Source organism: Anguilla rostrata, chromosome 15, assembly GCF_018555375.3.
Source record: "Anguilla rostrata isolate EN2019 chromosome 15, ASM1855537v3, whole genome shotgun sequence".
Taxonomy (NCBI): Eukaryota; Metazoa; Chordata; class Actinopteri; order Anguilliformes; family Anguillidae; genus Anguilla; species Anguilla rostrata.
In genome coordinates, this window is record NC_057947.1 from 7,093,202 (window position 1) to 7,110,878 (window position 17,677).

The following is a 17,677-nucleotide window of genomic DNA, read 5'->3' on the forward strand; positions in this document are numbered from 1 at the left end:
ACAGCCTAATCCCACCCCAATACAACCCGATTGTACACCACACGTACACACACACACACACACATTCAAGATATAACCATGAGGTTTAGCCAGTTTATTATTTTTATTCAACTGAGTAAAAATAATTATACTCAACTGAATGTTTTGTATCATACATTATGCCAAAATATGATAATTCTATTATATGAAATGTATTGGTTGCTATGAGTAACAGTACACACCTACCTACGTGAAAACAAAATGCTCCTAGCTCTCATATTGATTGGGAACCGCTAGTTCAACCCATGTTCTGATCAATAAAGCAATACATTTTTTAAGTGAAAGTTTAGACAAAAAAATATATTTTTTATGATTTCCTCCAGTATTTGAAAACAAAAAAACACACTGAAACACCATACACTGACAACCACATCATCCCAACCCTTCACACAATCAAACAGATATGGATTTGAGTGAGTATTTTACCTTTTCAGCAGCAATTGGAAATTGGCAATTTTTTTTCAATTAGTGAAGTGAGACGTAAATGCTCCAAGAGCGCGCACAATGTCAGGACTGACCCGTGTGATGAACACATTTGTCCCGTCGACTGGCGGTGACCCCTGACCGAAACCTCCTCACATCAGGAACCTCCTTACACGGTCAGTCACCCCTGCCTTTAGTTACAGGCACACGGAGCGGAGACCTGTCTTTATTACTTCACCATCCATCAGAAGGCTGGCCCCAGCCCTGACAGACAGGACCCTGGCACCTGCTTCAGAGGCATCTCAGCGCCTGCTGATCATTTGTACAGCGTGATTGACGGTGTGCGAGGTCAGAGCCACATCCTAGCCACAGCCCCCATCCTAATCACAGTCTTATTTACAGTCCTCCCTCAGATCTGGTCGGTTGCCCGTTAATGGCAGGAGGGCTCTTGGTGTTTTCCCGTTGTCTGAACCTCCTTCCGACGCTCCGGTCAGCTTGCGTAGCCGTGCCTAATTCCAGCCTGACCATTATCAGCCTTTTAAAAAATCATTTCACTGTGTAAAGAGAGGAAGGCAACTCTTAGTGATTTATTGGAGAAGCTATCCACTTAATTACATGCTTCCCACCACACACACACACACACACGCGCGCGCGTACACACAAACACAAACACGCACACACACCCACGCGACACACACACGCACGCACATACACACACACACACATTCACATGCATGCATGCACACACACACACACACACACACGCAAACACACAGATACAGCATTTCCGTCAAGCTTAATTAAATAACTCTCTCACACGTCTATGCACATACATGCTCTCAGACTGACACCCCCACATGCGCACACACGCACACACACAGTATTCCCACCAGGCGGTGAGGTGGGAATGAAATGATATGTGACTGATTGCAGGAAGCCAAGGTGCAGCCCTGGGGTGAGGCAGAGCAAGGTCTTACTTATAAAAACATCAATCAGAGCCTCTTCCCCCCGAACGAGGAAAGCGCGGATGTGAGACGCCAGTCTTCCCTTAGTTCCTCGTGCAGGACGTGAACCTCCAAAAGACCCCACCCCCGCCCCTTAGCCCCGGGCGAAGTACCGCTAGGATAATTACCAAGCGCAATAGCGGTCATCGCCACCGCGTGGCGCATTGCCTTTCTTTTAGTCTTTTTCTCTAGTGTCGTCTTCCCTGCAGCTTTCATGTGATTGACAACGACACATCACATGATCACAAGAAAGCTGCAAGGTCTTGCTACTGATTGGCTGTGTTATCGGCACCCAATAGGTAACAGCGGTGATGTTTTTTTTCCCGGAAGCATTTCGGATGGCCTCTGAAGTTGGGATGTTTACCACCACGTCACGTGTAATTAAAGAGAGAAGGATGAAAATAAAGGCGACGCACCACGCGGTGCCGATGATCGTAATCGCATTCGATAATTGCCGTCGCGGTATATCGCCCAGCCCTAGTGCCTGTACGCCAGCTTCTCTGGGTAGGTCTGACAGAACGGCTCCACGGTTTACTCCGAATTGAACCTGACGAAGAAACGAATGCGCTATGATTGCCTCGGCTTTATCAAAGTCGCACAGCAACCTCTGCAACGATAACAAGAGCGTACGGCCTAAAAATTCTTCCGGGTGCATCAAAGCATTTCACCAGACAGTAGTGGGTCTCTCCACTGGCCCTCCCCATTTTGAATTTCCGATGATCATTTCTGAGTTCTTTTGATAAAGAAATGCACATTTTTGGGGTTCTGAACTCTATGGTACCTGAGGCAGCCAACCATTTGAGCCTCAGATTCATGCTGTCTGGCTGTGGATCATGACTGGGAGAAGGCGAAATGCAAAAACCAGGTGTAGACGGCACTGTTGTCTAGCATGGTGCTGGTAAGTCCTCTCTGCTCCCACCAAGCTACAGAAAAGCGCTCAGGGTCTGGGGCAGATTTACTGTCCGCCTCTGAACAGGTCTGTCACGTTCATTTACACATCCGTGCCACGGTACTCATTTTTTGATTTGCCCGTCTCCTCGATTACATCCGATTCGGTACGTACGGTCTGAGGCCCAAAACCATGTCAGTGTGGCTTTCCATTTGATAACCCCAGCTTCGACTGGCATCGAGGGCTGATGTGTCCCGGATGTAACGTGTACGCATTTCTAGTGTATGAAACCATTCGTTTAATTTGATTGGACAGTAAGTAGCAACTGATGACGACCGTCAGGGCCATATAACTCTTGGAAAAATATAAGCATTGTATTCACTCCGCTATGTTTGTCCTTGTTATTGTCATGGTTCATTAGCTGAGTGAATGCACACGCTATGAAGGGGTGCATCAGAGAAGCTTCCAGCGGGCTAATTTAAAACACGAATGCATCCCATTAACCAAATTAATTATCTTACTTGCAGACGGTGGTTTTGCAAGTTTTCCATCTTAATGAACAGTCTGGATGTTCTGTTTCCCGCACTGGAGCGTGCGTGCGTGTGTGCGTATGTACGTGTGTGTGTTTGAGCGTGAGTGAAAGTGAGAGGGGGCGAGGGGGCGTGGGGTGAAGGGGGGGGGTATGGAAATGGATCTCTCATGTATGTCCCGTTTTCCTCCGTAGCAAACTCCCCAAATACTTTATATCACAACATTTTGCGGTGGGCTGGAACAGTGTAGGAAAAAATCTAGTAATTGTAATCAAGTTGTAATCAAGTTGAAGTTGTACCCAATTCTTTCAGTTTTTCACTGTGAACTGAAAGAACCAACACAGGTATGGAGCTGCATATTCACATGAGCATAGGAGTTGTTTTTTCAATCAATGGTAAACAAAGTGGGTGAATGTTATCAATTTGTAGGTGGAAGAGCACCCTGTGCGTGGAAAGCCTCTGATTGGTTGATGACACCCTTCTGAAGTTACTCAATGATTAAATGTTGCGGTCAAACTTTTGTTATTTTAAAAGCCTCAATCTATCATGCAGTCTGTCATCATGTTGGTGTTGAACCAGAAAGCATCTATATCACCATGGCAACATGCACTTGTCCTTATGGCAAAACAAATTCCTAGTTATTTCTCCAAGTATGTTGTCTCTATGTTTAGTCACAACAGGTGGTTTGCAATGATTATAAATCTGGATTGATGCCACTTTGAGATTTTTTTATTATATAGAATCAGTCCTCTAAAAAGCCACAGAAGCTTCACTGAAGGTGATGAAGCTGTAACTTGTGAAATGAGAATTTCAGAATAGCCACTTGCATTAATACCCACGCTGGCATACCAATTAGTTGGCTCCACCTGTAGGGGTCACTAATAAATGTTCTCAAATCATAACGGCGTGCATTACTACACATAGCAAGCCATTACTTTCCATTCAGGCAGCAACTGTGTTCACCTATACAGCTTTGCCTAAGTATGTGTTGGGCTGCAAGCAGTTCCAACAAAGTTAAAATAATCTGAACTCTGACCCCATCCATTTGCTGACTTCCAGGTGCAAATCAATAGGGTCACTGTGGGTGGTTCGGCATATTGTCCCTTGTTTCCCTGTATTTGTATAACTGCTGTTGTGTTTAATTGCATTCCATGAGGCAACATGAATCTCAGGGAACATAGAGGCATTTTAAAGAATGCATTTTTGTGGTAAAATGTCTACATTCAAGTGAAGTCATGCCTTGTCCAGTTAAACAGCTATCCAAGGGGGCTACTGACAAGATAGGCATTGGTAGGCAATGAGAGAGTTCTCATTAACTCTCTCATAATTGTCAAATACACCTAGCCAGCTAATAACCATTTAACCCTTGTTAAATGACAGTTTCTGACAAATAATTCCAGTGTCTATTATTTCCCTATGAAATTGCCATTAACTTCAACTGTGAGTTAATGTGATGGCTGTGCTCATGTGGTCTGGCCCTTTGAGCCAATAGCCAAGTTGAACTGAATTGACGCAAAATGATTAATACATCTCCGGCAAAGTTTGTCCTTCCTTATTGTTTATGTCACTCCGGTACATGCTTTCCCCCCTCACTCACTTTATAAGGCCTTGCTCTTATAAAGTGAAAGCAGCATTAAGCTGTCTATTGTGCTAACCAGCTCAGCCTCTTTCTTACAAAAGTTCACTGAAGAAAACAAAAAAAAACACATTTACAAAAATGTCATTGCCATTTTCATTTATCAAATTTCAACGGAAATCGCTTATTTTTCTAGCTCCAGTGCGTTGCTGTTGTTTTTTTTTTGTCCTGACAGTAATGCACTAAGGCGAGCGCGTCAGATGAGTGAGTCATTTTCCACAGACTCTGAAAGCCACGTCTTTTCAGTTTGCTTTTGGTTATCTGAAATGCGGAACATATTGCCCTCTGGTTAATACTGGCATTTGATACAGTGCCTTCTTCACAAATTCCGACCAGTGCAAGTTAATTTGGACTGATTAATGTAATTGCCAGCTATTTTACTGAACTGATGTCCTCCACTGCACCAATAGATAGGGAAAATCAACATGTCTCCTTTACATTGTCAACGATTCTTTAAATCTGTTTGGAATCCTTGACTGTTGTGGCTTAGAAAACAATATGTTCAATGGATTAAACACTGATGATGAAGACAATATACACAGAGCTGGGTTCCTCAAAAAGTGAATTCCATTTCTTGCATTTTAAAACTAGCAATAATAATTAACTGTCTGATTTAATATAATGACTTGTCATTAACATCTACATTTTTGATGTACATTCATTTTCCAGAGCTAGTAAAATTAACAATGTACGCACTGAAGAACACCTTGTCGCTACATGTCAAAGATTCCAGCCAGAAAGAATGTGGTTTTTATTTTGCTTAAGGTAAAATATAAACTGAAAGTTATGCATATTGCATTTTCCTCCTTCTTGTCTACATTTTACCCGTATAAAAGCATGTTAAACAGATGAGCACAGTGCGGCTCAACGTGAGCACAGATCTGCTGGCTTATTTGCGGTCTCCTGGAGCGCTCGGACTGGTGAAACGAGGGGAGCTTGTCAGTCAGCTCGGCCTCTCGCGCGTTAGCCAACCACCGGGCTGCTGCGCCCTGCTCGCTAAGAGCGGCGGTCCCGATCGGCGAGCGGCGCCCCGAGCGGGCCGACCGCGCGAGCCGCTCCGCGCGATGCTCGCTTTGAGCCGCAGAGCGCGCGGCTTCGATGTCAAACTGCGCTTTGCTCATTGCCATTTAGCGAGCGTCGCGCTCCGGGGGCTCGGCTGCTTAATGCGCAGATAGTCATTACCTTCATCTGCTCTGCCTCTTCTGCAAAGTTCAGCCGCTTGTAGTGCGAGAATGTGATATGTGCTCAATTAGCCTGAAGACACCACAAAACTGAGAATACTGCTAACACAAGTCAGAGCGCTCTCATTATGCTATTCGGTTCCTAGCCTTTTTCTGTTCTGCTATGACACACATTGTAAATGCTGTTTGAGTGGCATGTTCCTTGTTTAGGCTGCTTTGGATTTCCCCTGGGTGCCTTCCATGCTTTCACCCCAAAGCAAAAGGGGGCGAAATCCCTTTGTGCCTTTGTTAGGCAAATATGCTGATGAAATATAGAATATGTTCCAAGTTTAATCATTTTTAAAATATTCTCACATTTAACCTAAGCTCCCAAAATCGGTCAGACAAACCAAAGCAAATTTTAATCTCTTTCATTTCATTACATTCAGTTAGCAGATGCTCTTATCCAGACCAACTTACTACATAAGACCAACATTAACTGATTCACCTGATTAATAGGAGCAATAATGCAAGACCTGGCCAACAACGGTATAGACCAGCCTGTACAGACACAATGTCACTAAAGCACTGCTACAGGTTCATTATGCTAATGGGGACCAAAATGACAAATTGTGAATATAAACAGATTACATTCATAACCAGCTATAAGATGAGAAAATTTGAGTATTGTCAGCATTGAAATGATTTGAGAAACTATGGGAGGAGATGACAGACCAACGAAATTGCTTGTAAATGGAAAAGAGGAGGGGGCCAAGTATGCAGCCTTGAGGGACGCCTGTAGGGGGTCAAGTGTGCAAGGCAAGCCGCCATCCCAGGAATCATAAAGGACAGTCCAGAAATGTAGGATTTTTCTACCTGAGGTCCCAAGTGTGGGAATGGTAAAGAGTAGCATGTGTTAATTCAGCTCCACTTGGACTGCAAGACATTTACAGTTTTTCCAATATGAAAACAAATCCAAATTATCAACAGGCCATTAATTACACCCTGGACACTCTTTCTTCATGGCATGCATAACCTCCAAGCAATGGGTGATGAATCATATTGCAGTTCAATGGCTCATTAAGCCTACACTAGGTGAATAAGTCAGGGTTTTAATGCAAACTATTTTGACTGAATACAGACTTAAACACAAACTTCACAAGATGACCTGGCATTGGACAAAAGTGTTGTTTTTTTCATCCTTTAGGCCACTTATCACTGACTGAGCATTATTTGAATGCCACGGCACACCTACGCATTGTTGCTGACCATTGTTGCTGTACATCCCTATATGGCCACAGTTTACCATTTTTCAAATGGGTACTTCCATAAGGATAATGCACCATGTCACAAAGCACACATCAGCTCAAGCTGGTTCCACGAAGATGACAGCGACTTCCATTTATACCAATGGCCTGCACAGTCCCCAGATCTGAATCCAATAGAACAACTGTGGGATGAGCTAGACCATATGGCCGAAGAATCTGCAGGAACTGCGTGCATGAATGTTTCCTGCACCTTTTTGAATCCATACTGGAAAGAATTCAGACTGCTCTGGAGACAAGAGAGAACATTACCAGGTACTAGATAGGTGTACCCAATAAAAGGTTGATGAGTGTATACAATTATTTTGTTCTTTCTCTTTCGTGAATCCAGATGATTTATACATTCTATTCAGAAACGATGTACTGTACCGAATACAAATAAACACATTATCGACTCCATCTCAAACCCACTGCACCTTACTGGAGTGGAACCTGTATTAAACTGATGATGGACAGCAGGTTCAAGGCAATGAATTGTGCATTGGGGGGCGGGGGGGAAAAAACTGAATGCCCGAACGTCCACAATACTTTCTGAATAAAGCGCGAGCATTCAAATGGTCTCCTCGTATTCATTATCACATTAGAAAGCATGTCCCTGTACCTCCTTCCCCAGCAACTGTTCCATAACTTCCCCTCACATAGTAGTCATTTGTTATCACTCTGTTGTCTCAACAATATTCTTAAGATGCTGAGATATGTGGGGAAATGAGCTAGTTAGAGCGAGGCTTCAGATACAATCCACAGAGAAACTGCAGGATTTACTTAGCGGGAGCCAGTAAAGACAGGGGATGTACTCGTGTCAGTAGGAAGTGGCTGTACGAGCCTTTTTCCGTTTTCAAGGGAGCGCAATCTTTCTAAAGACCTTCATCAGGAAGGAGTGGCGTTCGAAATCGATACGCAGCATATAATCTCTGCCCATCAGCTCCTCTGATGTCACCACTCGTGAGCGGAAAGCACAGACCTCTTCCCATCATCCCGCTCCGCGGTCCTCCCATCTCGAAACGCTCAAAAAGCTCTCAAAATATCGGAAAACCGTTATTAAGAATGCAGTCACTGTACCTGAGGATCAAGTTAAAAATGACTTCATTTCTAAAACTCTGACAAAATGACTTGGATATTTGATAGCATAAAAAGCTAACTGACTTCACATTTTCTTTATCATGCACTTTCCCAGTCTGATACATTTAAACTGTGGGCGTATTATAGAATTTTCATATAACAACATAATCATCTTCCATGGGTATTTGTTGATTAAAGATGGCTACGCTTTTACTCTCACAGTGGGTACACTATAATTTGCTAAATAGTTATAAAATTAAAACTATTTGTACATCACAGTTGATTCCCTTGTTCACTATATTGTAGGAACCACAACACTCGTATAATCTGCCCTGCTCTTTATGAAAAAAAATATATATACATATATGTATATATAATACCCTGGCATACAGAATAGTGACCAGTATGCCAGCTGCTCCAGGAGATGTCCATAGATTTCCACAGGGGTTTTAAAGCTGCAAAACAGACATGTGTCCAGGCTGATGAAATATAGCCTCATTACAGTCATATTTGATTAGTGGATCCCAAAGCGCTCAGGTCTCTTTACAGTGCCCAATCTGAATTGGCAGAATTTGATTAAAAAATCATTATAGGAGTTTTGGAATATTGCCTTGGACACCCTTTTCTGCTTTAAGAGCCGTGGTAGTAATGTTCTCTCCTGGTCTCTCTTTCCTCTGTGCCAGTGATTTCAGTAGTGTGTTTGCTCAGCCAAAACAGACTACTCATAAGAGGCATTCGAACCTAACGACCTGATTATGTATATCCAGGCGAAGTAGGCCTAAGTGTGGAATTCAGTTGAAAGTCTGTTGTATTTCCGAAAAAGTGAAAGTTCTGTCTACATGAAAAGTCAATGTAGACATCATATTTGCTCATTAAATCTAATCTAAGTATTCCTTCTGAATGGCTATGAATAGGTATGATTACTGATACTAATATATTGGGTATAGCTAGTGTTGATCTTCAGTGGTAAGGTGCATGTATTTAAGCTACACAAAGAGGATTTTTCCTCTAATGAAGTATGTGGTCTCAGTATTTCTTCTGTTGAATGGTGGCCAAAAGGGCATTGACGAGTCCAGACAAGTCCATGTCTGTTTAAACACCCCATCTTATTGCAAGCGCTTTATGATTTGTCATTGGTCAAGTGTCTCTGCGCCTAATGCATCTGTCACCATTCTGCACAGCACCAAGACTGCTTCCACCATTAGCAAAACTAGATTCACATAGCAACCCCATGCTTTCCCTGACAACCAGACAAATTTGCCAAGAAGCACGTTCTCAGTTTAAACTGCTGAGCCCCTAGCTCCTGCAGGAAGAAAAAAAAGAAGAAGATAGGAATATGGGAAAAGGCTTGTCCTTTTACAGCGTGTATCTCAAGAGTGCCGTAATATCGCAATAACACCCAGTCAACATGAACAAATAACAGGAAAGATGAAAAATAATTTGTTTCAAATTTTCTTGTGGTTGTTATTATCCGCCCCGCTGTGCTTATTTGACAATCGGGAGGAGGGCACACTCTAAAGCCAGGACCAGTCATGCAATATTATGAGACATACCTGAAGCAGCCTGTTTAGTGTCACTCAATCTGAACAAAAAAGATCATTTAAACCAAACCAGATTCAAGATTGCTTTGCCTCATCCGTGGACTGTAAAGATCAGAAATGGTATCAACTGAACTGATAGGACTCATTATTCACCAAGCCATAATAAATGCACAGTCCATAGGCCTCTACAGACTACAGAGTCAATCATATAAAGAAATTAAGTTGGTATACTTGCTGTATCTAACATAGAAAGAAGAGTCCCTTTCTTGATCTGTAAGTATAATTTCTGTCACCTTGCAAGTAATTACCTTATGAAGTCGAAAGTCATACACACAATCATTAATCGCTAACTGATTACATTGTTTTAATGATTGCGAATGCTACCTCTGACTATAGACCTTGTGCATGTTTTCTGGGTCATCGTCTGCATCACTGCTTTTGCTAACCCTCCAAACAAAGGTAACCGGGTCTTTTATTGTGTAAATAGGGTGGGTCTGACGTCGTGCGCTGTTCCTCCTTAATGTTATGAATGCTGATGAGCACTGGGTTTCAGATAGACTAGCGCGTAATTCAGACGAATCGGCCCCCGCCCCACTTTACACCCATAATAACATTTTGACGAACTGTCGCAAAACTGATTAGTGGCTTCACAGGTGCGGCGGTGCTAAATCAATGCCCCCAAACACATTGCGAGGATAGAAATCAATTGCTGTTTAAATACCGGCTGGCTCCTGTATCCAGGGATCGATACAGGAGATGTTCTACATTACAGACAATTTATTGCGATGAAACATTCATCGTTTTAAGGAGGACAAAGAGGAAACTGCTGGAAGCCACAGACCTTGAGAACACAGATGACCTGTGGTGCGATGGTCGTGGCACTAATTGGGCGAGGTTATTGCTCTTTGTAATAATGTACGCAAATTATGGAAGCTTGTTTTCTGTGGCTACACTGCTGTGCTTTGACTGTGTTATACTTGCGTACTGTCACTGTTGCTATGCTGTGACTGTGCTATGCTTGTGCCTGTCACTGTTGCTGTGCTGTGACTGTGCTATGCTTGTGCGCTGTCACTGTTGCTATGCTGTGACTGTGCTATGCTTGTGTACTGTCACTGTTGCTATGCTGTGACTGTGCTATGCTTGTGTACTGTCACTGTTGCTATGCTGTGACTGTGCTATGCTTGTGTACTGTCACTGTTGCTATGCTGTGACTGTGCTATGCTTGTGTACTGTCACTGTTGATATGCTGTGACTGTACTATGCTTGTGTACTGTCACTGTTGCTATGCTGTGAGTGTGCTATGCTTGGGTACTGTCACTGTTGCTATGCTGTGACTGTACTATGCTTGTGTACTGTCACTGTTGCTATGCTGTGACTGTGCTATGCTTGTGTACTGTCACTGTTGCTATGCTGTGACTGTGCTATGCTTGGGTACTGTCACTGTTGCTATGCTGTGACTGTGCTATGCTTGTGTACTGTCACTGTTGCTATGCTGTGACTGTGCTATGCTTGTGTACTGTCACTGTTGCTATGCTGTGACTGTGCTATGCTTGTGTACTGTCACTGTTGCTATGCTGTGACTGTGCTATGCTTGTGTACTGTCACTGTTGCTATGCTGTGACTGTGCTATGCTTGTGCGCTGTCACTGTTGCTATGCTGTGACTGTGCTATGCTTGTGTACTGTCACTGTTGCTATGCTGAGGCTGTACTATGTTTGTGCGCTGTCACTGTTGCTATGCTGTGACTGTGCTATGCTTGGGTACTGTCACTGTTGCTATGCTGAGGCTGTACTATGTTTGTGTACTGTCACCGTTGCTGTGTTTTGAATGGGTAAAGTTCCTACTAATTATCCAGGTCAGCAGCTACTGTACTGTAGCTACACTAGATTCATAATGTGCTCGAAACTGCAGTCCTGCTAACATATTGCCTCGAGCAGTGATAACCATAGCTGTATTAGTAAACCCTTCTTAAAATATTCTTACTCTCACTAAACTGAATAACCCTGAATCATTAAGTTAAAAACAATATCATAAATATTGGCAATAACATCCTATTATATATTTGATAAATAAATAAATAAATGTCTGTTCATTGCTTTTTGGCAACCAATAATGCATTTTTGTATCACAAAGAACACAAGGACATACAAGCATATCAATTTATTTCAATTAAGAAAAGATACTCTACATCAGGAATATCCTACTTCAGTCCAGTCCAGTAATCTTTCATTTCTCCAGATTTCTGCTTGCTGTTTGGGCCTCCTCTCACATGGTCTAATGGGCACACAGTCACGAACGGCTGCTTTTGCAGAGCTGAGCCGCAGAAATATACTTCGGAAATAGAATGAGTGTTCATCCGTATTTTCCCAGTCCTCAAACCAGTTTTTTTTTCTGGTGATTGCAAAGTCTGGAGCTGTTGATCACTTGAGCTATGATCAAGATAAGCAGGCTCTAATCGCAGGGAGGAATGTGGATTTGAAGTAACCGACCATGCAGGTCAGGTGTGTGTGATTCTCATACAAAAACGTGCTGAGAGACATACCTCTCTCACAAACAGAATGATTATTTTTTTAAAAGAAGACAGCTGCTTTTCTTCTTTTGTTTTTTCATCAAAACCATCTCTTTTGTACCTTCAACACTGACACTTCCCTTGTCTACAGAAGCTTTGTATTTGAAGACAAAAATCTGATTCGGAGGGACCAGTGCATCTCTGAAAATTTTAGCCGTCAATCAAAGTCCTGCGTCTGTGAATGCACAGGCATCACTGGTGATGCCCACTCCTGATTTTAACACCTGCGGTGTAATGTAACGTGAAAACAAAATGAACACTTTTCAGTCACTTCATTTTCTATTTTTATGCACCTTTGTGCTCACAGACCATAAAAGCATGAAACAGTGGATCTCATTAAGACAAGTCAGAGCTGGAGTTCTTTACCGGTTCTGGTATAATAGGCTTCAACAAAAAGTTAAAAAAAAAGTGAGCTCTCATAAATTGTTTCCTGTCAGGTCTTCATGAATGTGTTCAGTGTAATTGAGAAAGAGTGCAATCATTCAGAACTTTGTAATTGCGTTTTAATGCAGAACACATTCCTTGTCATCAAAGTCACATCAAGAATCAAACTGAAATTTCATCAATGAGTGGATTCTCCTTTTCATAAAAAAAGATTGACACATCTGTTGAACTTGTATCCTGCATTACCATATGTCTGTCAGCCAGGATAATAGGGAATGACTGATTGGATTTGAAATGCAGAACACAAGGTGTGCAAAAAGGAAGACGCTAACAGATTTGTTTCCAATGAATGTACACACGTATTTTTAACTTGCCCGCATCAACGACGGCTAATTAGATTTTCTTTACTGCACATCTGCCAATGGATTGCGGTAAACAGCAGGAGGTAATCTCTTCCCCCCCCTTTCCCCAATCAGAATACAGCCGGTAAGCTAATTAATTACCTCCTCCAAATTAGTGTGAGCTCACTGGGGGTCCCATCCCAATGGTGTTGAGTACAGAGAGAAGTTCAAAGGCCGTCGCCGTCGCCGTCCCCTGCGATCTTTATATCAAGATTCGAGATAATCTGTCTGCAGACTGTTCACTTTGGAGCCTCAGATAGTGATTGCAGAAAACACACAGAGATAGTGTGAGTAATTATGTATTTAACGGGAAAGCACTGATCCCTGATAATGGGATACAAGGAAACATTGAAGATGCTGGGGGTGGGTACCATCCAGTGGGGCTGGAACAAGTTTTGAAGTGTGTGTGTGTGTGTGTGTGTGGTGGGGGGGCAGTTAGTAAATGGACAAGTTGCAATGATGTCATGATTGACAACAATAAGGTCCCGCACTCTGGTGCGGATAAAATTATTAGTAAACAATTTGTTGTACATGAAAGGTTCACCATTATCATTGTTTATGTGCGATAAAATCCATGATCGCATGACACTGAGATCAATCACACTCGAATGACTAGCTTCATACTTGTTCACACATTTTACAGTAATGCTGACTGAAACCCAGCGGCCTCATCAGAAATCAATATTTGGGTTGGCTGTGAAAAGATTGGGTGGGCCAAGAACCAATCATACGCGAGTTCTGAAGCACATGGCAAACCTACAGCATAGACTACACACATGCCGTAAAAGGCTTTTGATAAGTAAAGCCAAGGACATGAACATTAATCAACAAAATGTACATGAAACCTAAAATATAAAATATATTATTCTGCTGGACATTTCCCTTTATGGTGATGTGAAGCCTAGTCTACTCTCAGCTAACCATTGAACTGTGTTGAGCTTAGCAAACCATTTACTCAAACCTTCAGAACGATCCGATTTAGCCCAACAAAGATATCCATTTAGCTAGCCCTTGCTTCAAAGTCCACTGGCTGTTCTTGAACATAGGGTACTTTGTTTAGAGATTGTACATTTTGTAAATTTCTTCTCCGGCGGTAACTGTAGGTTTTTCAAATTAAATTCAATTTACCAGCTTCATCCCACGCATATTTATCTGAACCCTTCACCTAATAACCAATGGAATGGCATATACAAGGGCGTAACTTTAGTTTGAATATTGGGGAGGGCTGGAACGCATAGACCCCGAGAAGTGCAACCCTCTCAGGGGGTCCGGGGGCATGCCCACCCAGAAGAAAATTTTTTAGAGGAATAGATGTGAAATGGTCATTTCTGGTAAGTTCTAAAAGAAAAACATTACAGATTACTGATCAGCAAGGCTGGGAGATTGACAACGGAAAATATTGGCTGAAGTCCCGGAGCAGTCATGGCAAAGTAACTCATGGAAAACAAAAGAAAAAAAAGAAATCACAGTTTTTTAAACCTTCATGTGTTACATTAATTAATATATCTGATGCGCATCAGTGGGAAACGACTGAAATAACATGAGCATCTGTGGCAACAGTAACAAGTTCTCAAAGTTTCCAAAAAACCAATAGGTAGTTGCCTGCTATGGAAACAGCCTAAGAGTGAAATGCGCACATAGACAGGCTGGTGCATGTGCTCGCTTATTGCGGTCCATCATGGAAAGAGCTTTTTATTCCCCTTCAATCTAACAGAACATTATTAGAAATAATGCTGCAGTCACTAAAATACTAAACTAAAACATGGTTACCTGTGTCTATTTTTATTTACTTAAAGTTACATTGCAGTAACACAAGTTGATCACAGAACATCTGTGAGTCTACATTATCTAAAAGTGCATCTCTGATACCTGAGGTTCCATTGCCATGCTGACCAGCTGTCAGGTACTGGAGCCAGTGTATTTTCAGGGGAGAGGAGAAAATCTAGTAAATCTAAGATAATTGGGAAGCTCATAGTAAGAAGCTTGGGAACAGACCTGACAGCAAGGACATTCTGATAAGTGCAGTGGCTTCAGACTGTTTGATAGACTGAATAATATATTTCATCATCCCCTGACAAAGCTTCCTATTCACCACAATGTTGCACTGAAATAATAATAATAATAATATAAACCAAACCCTGTCTCACATATAGTGAGCATTCTGCCTTTAAAAATTCCACTGCTTGCCAGAGCAAGGCAAAATAAAAGTATTCTAGATAAAGATATAACCCAACAAGCACTGTGAATGTTTGTTCTTTGAATTAAACATATATCTTTTCTTAGATTCACTGAAAATTCTCATTAAAATGTGGCAGGTAAGCTATGATGAAGGTGGTAATGACATCCTGAGGAAATGCATCTTTTTTACTAGTTAAGTAATGACTTGAGTGCTGTCCAGGGTCCTGAAGATCAGTATTGTTTATTCCTCTGACTCACTGCTTTAGTCCGGTCAAAAGCAAGACTGCGATTGAAGTCTGTTTGTAAAACATGCACGAGAACAAAGTTTAATTATGATCCTCATGGATATTTTATATATTATTGATGCATAATGCATAAATCTTTAAATATTTTATTATATTAAGTAGTAATTAAATACATGCCAGTCTAACACTGAATGTTCCTTGCATATTACTAAAAACCTTTTAAAGTTGTTTAGTCATTTGAAGACTCCACAAAGTTGGCAGAAGCTTCAAAAATGGAATAAACAATTTGTAATTATCCACCTAGCTGAAATAAATGGATTGAGAAATGAAATCAGCCAATAAACAAACACATTTGTATAGGAGAGCGCACTGAAAATTGTTTATATTTCTCTGGGACTTTAAGTCATTAAGTCCCATTGGAGTGTGATGGAACTTTCGCATAATTCAACTGCTGTGGAAGGAATTCACTTTTCTTCCGCGCTGGTAATCACGATATCCGTTCGGGTAACGTTCTACAAGGGCAACACATCAGTGACAGGAGGTGCAACCGCACCAATAATGTTTAATTCACCATTCCACAAAAGTCAAGATGAAAACGATGACCTTTTTTCAACATGTCATGTTTCTAGATGCTAGCCTGAGCAGTGTGTTGTATTCATTTGTAAATGGCAGGCGGGGTCCAGTGTTTCAGGGTATTCAAGGCGTGGAGCGGCCTGGCTATTTATTTATTGCAATCACCTACAGTCTTTTTACCATGTTAAACAGTCTATGCAATTGCAATACACCCTAGTTTTAAACAGAGAAGTGCACTGGTGACACAGTTGTTCTGTGCAGGGTCGTTATAAAAATGGCTGTCCTGAAATGGAACTATTTCCGTGCATAATCACGTTCCATCTCGTTAGCCGCATGGGACGCACATTCTCGCCTCTCCTTTCCACAAGAGGCAGCACTCAAACCCCCTCTGACACGACCCGCTCGGAATGGCCTCCAGCCTGGAGGTGTCATTACTCCCCAGAGCGCGGGTGTGACCAGGCGTTAGCGCCATTCTGCATCTTCACCGCGGTTTCAGAGGCTCACACGCGTCAGACAGGCGAGACGCGAACCTGGCGGGTGCTTAACGCGGGCGATAAGGCTGCTCCGGCGTCTCTAACGTTGGGCACGTGCAGGACAGCCCCCCAGCTTTTCTGGCTCAGCTCGCAGTGCCTCAAAAAAATGCAGGGGGAAAAAAAAAAACTTTTATTTTGACAGCTGGGTTTTGTGATTCGAACCACAGCACAGAAACGAAACCCCAGCTCCTCTGCAGAGCCCACCTTAACATGGGGTCAGCTTTCTCTATAACCGTCCAGTTTAGGCTGAGTGCCAGTGCAAGCAACAATCCAAAGTATAATCTAAACTGTTGTCCAAATACAAAAATAGTTTCAAACACAGTACAGGTTGACCAACAAAAAAAAAGATAAATCACAGGCCTGGTTCTCCAACAAACAAAGGTCAAACACGAGAAGCCTTCCAAATCCACCACTGAGCTCACAACTTTCTCCCTCTGCCAGGGACGCTGGAATCATTTCAGAGGTGCAGGGGCCAAATATATCTGCAACACCACCCCCCACTGAACAGATGCGGAAGCAGTCGAGGGGGTGGGGGGAAGGAGGGCTAAGGGGTGGTTGGGTGGTTGTCAGCAATTATGTGATTTAAATAGCAAACAAATTGCTGCAGACGCATACCACATTATGTGGCATGTGAACAATAGCATTTAAAAAGCAAACATCTAAAACATAACATTACAGTATGTGCAAACTGTAATGGGGGTGAACATCATCCCTGCCTGATGACAATCAGAGGAGGGGATGACTCGAGCAGTGGCCAGAAAATACCCCGCCTCCCCCCTTCAATTCACACCCTGAATATAAGCCTTTCTTTGTTCAATTAGCCTAAACCTAAGTTTACAGAACACTAGCACTGCCGCACTGCTGTAAGTAACATTAATGGCTGTATTCGGCTGTTTGGCTGCATTTTAGTTTCTCGTGCTCTGGTTCTTTTGAAGTTTTTGCAGAAGCATGTGTTCACAATATAGTTATGATAGCTAGCTGAGATAACTCAAACAGACAAACAACATAACCACATTGAAACATTTTTTTGGTTGCTATGTACACTATGTGCATTGTTTGTGTGGATGGACTCTTTGATTGGACAAAAATGTGACTTTTCTTCCTTTTTTATGTTTGTGCGCATTATTTTATCTAGCTTAATATCTCAGTGGAGTGGAGTGCATGCGATGTATTTTTACCGTAAGTGTTG

At 42.3% G+C, this 17,677-nt stretch overlaps 1 protein-coding gene across 1 annotated transcript in view; it reads right to left on the bottom strand.

Annotated features, from left to right (window-relative positions):
* Positions 1-513: 513 nt before the first annotated feature.
* Positions 514-17,677, bottom strand: part of LOC135241169 (protein FEV-like) — a 270,601-nt gene continuing 253,437 nt past the window's right edge. Inside the window, exon 3 of the transcript XR_010325917.1 lies at positions 514-1,016. The gene's annotated coding sequence lies outside the window, so the exon portion shown is untranslated. The remainder of the gene's footprint in view (positions 1,017-17,677) is intronic.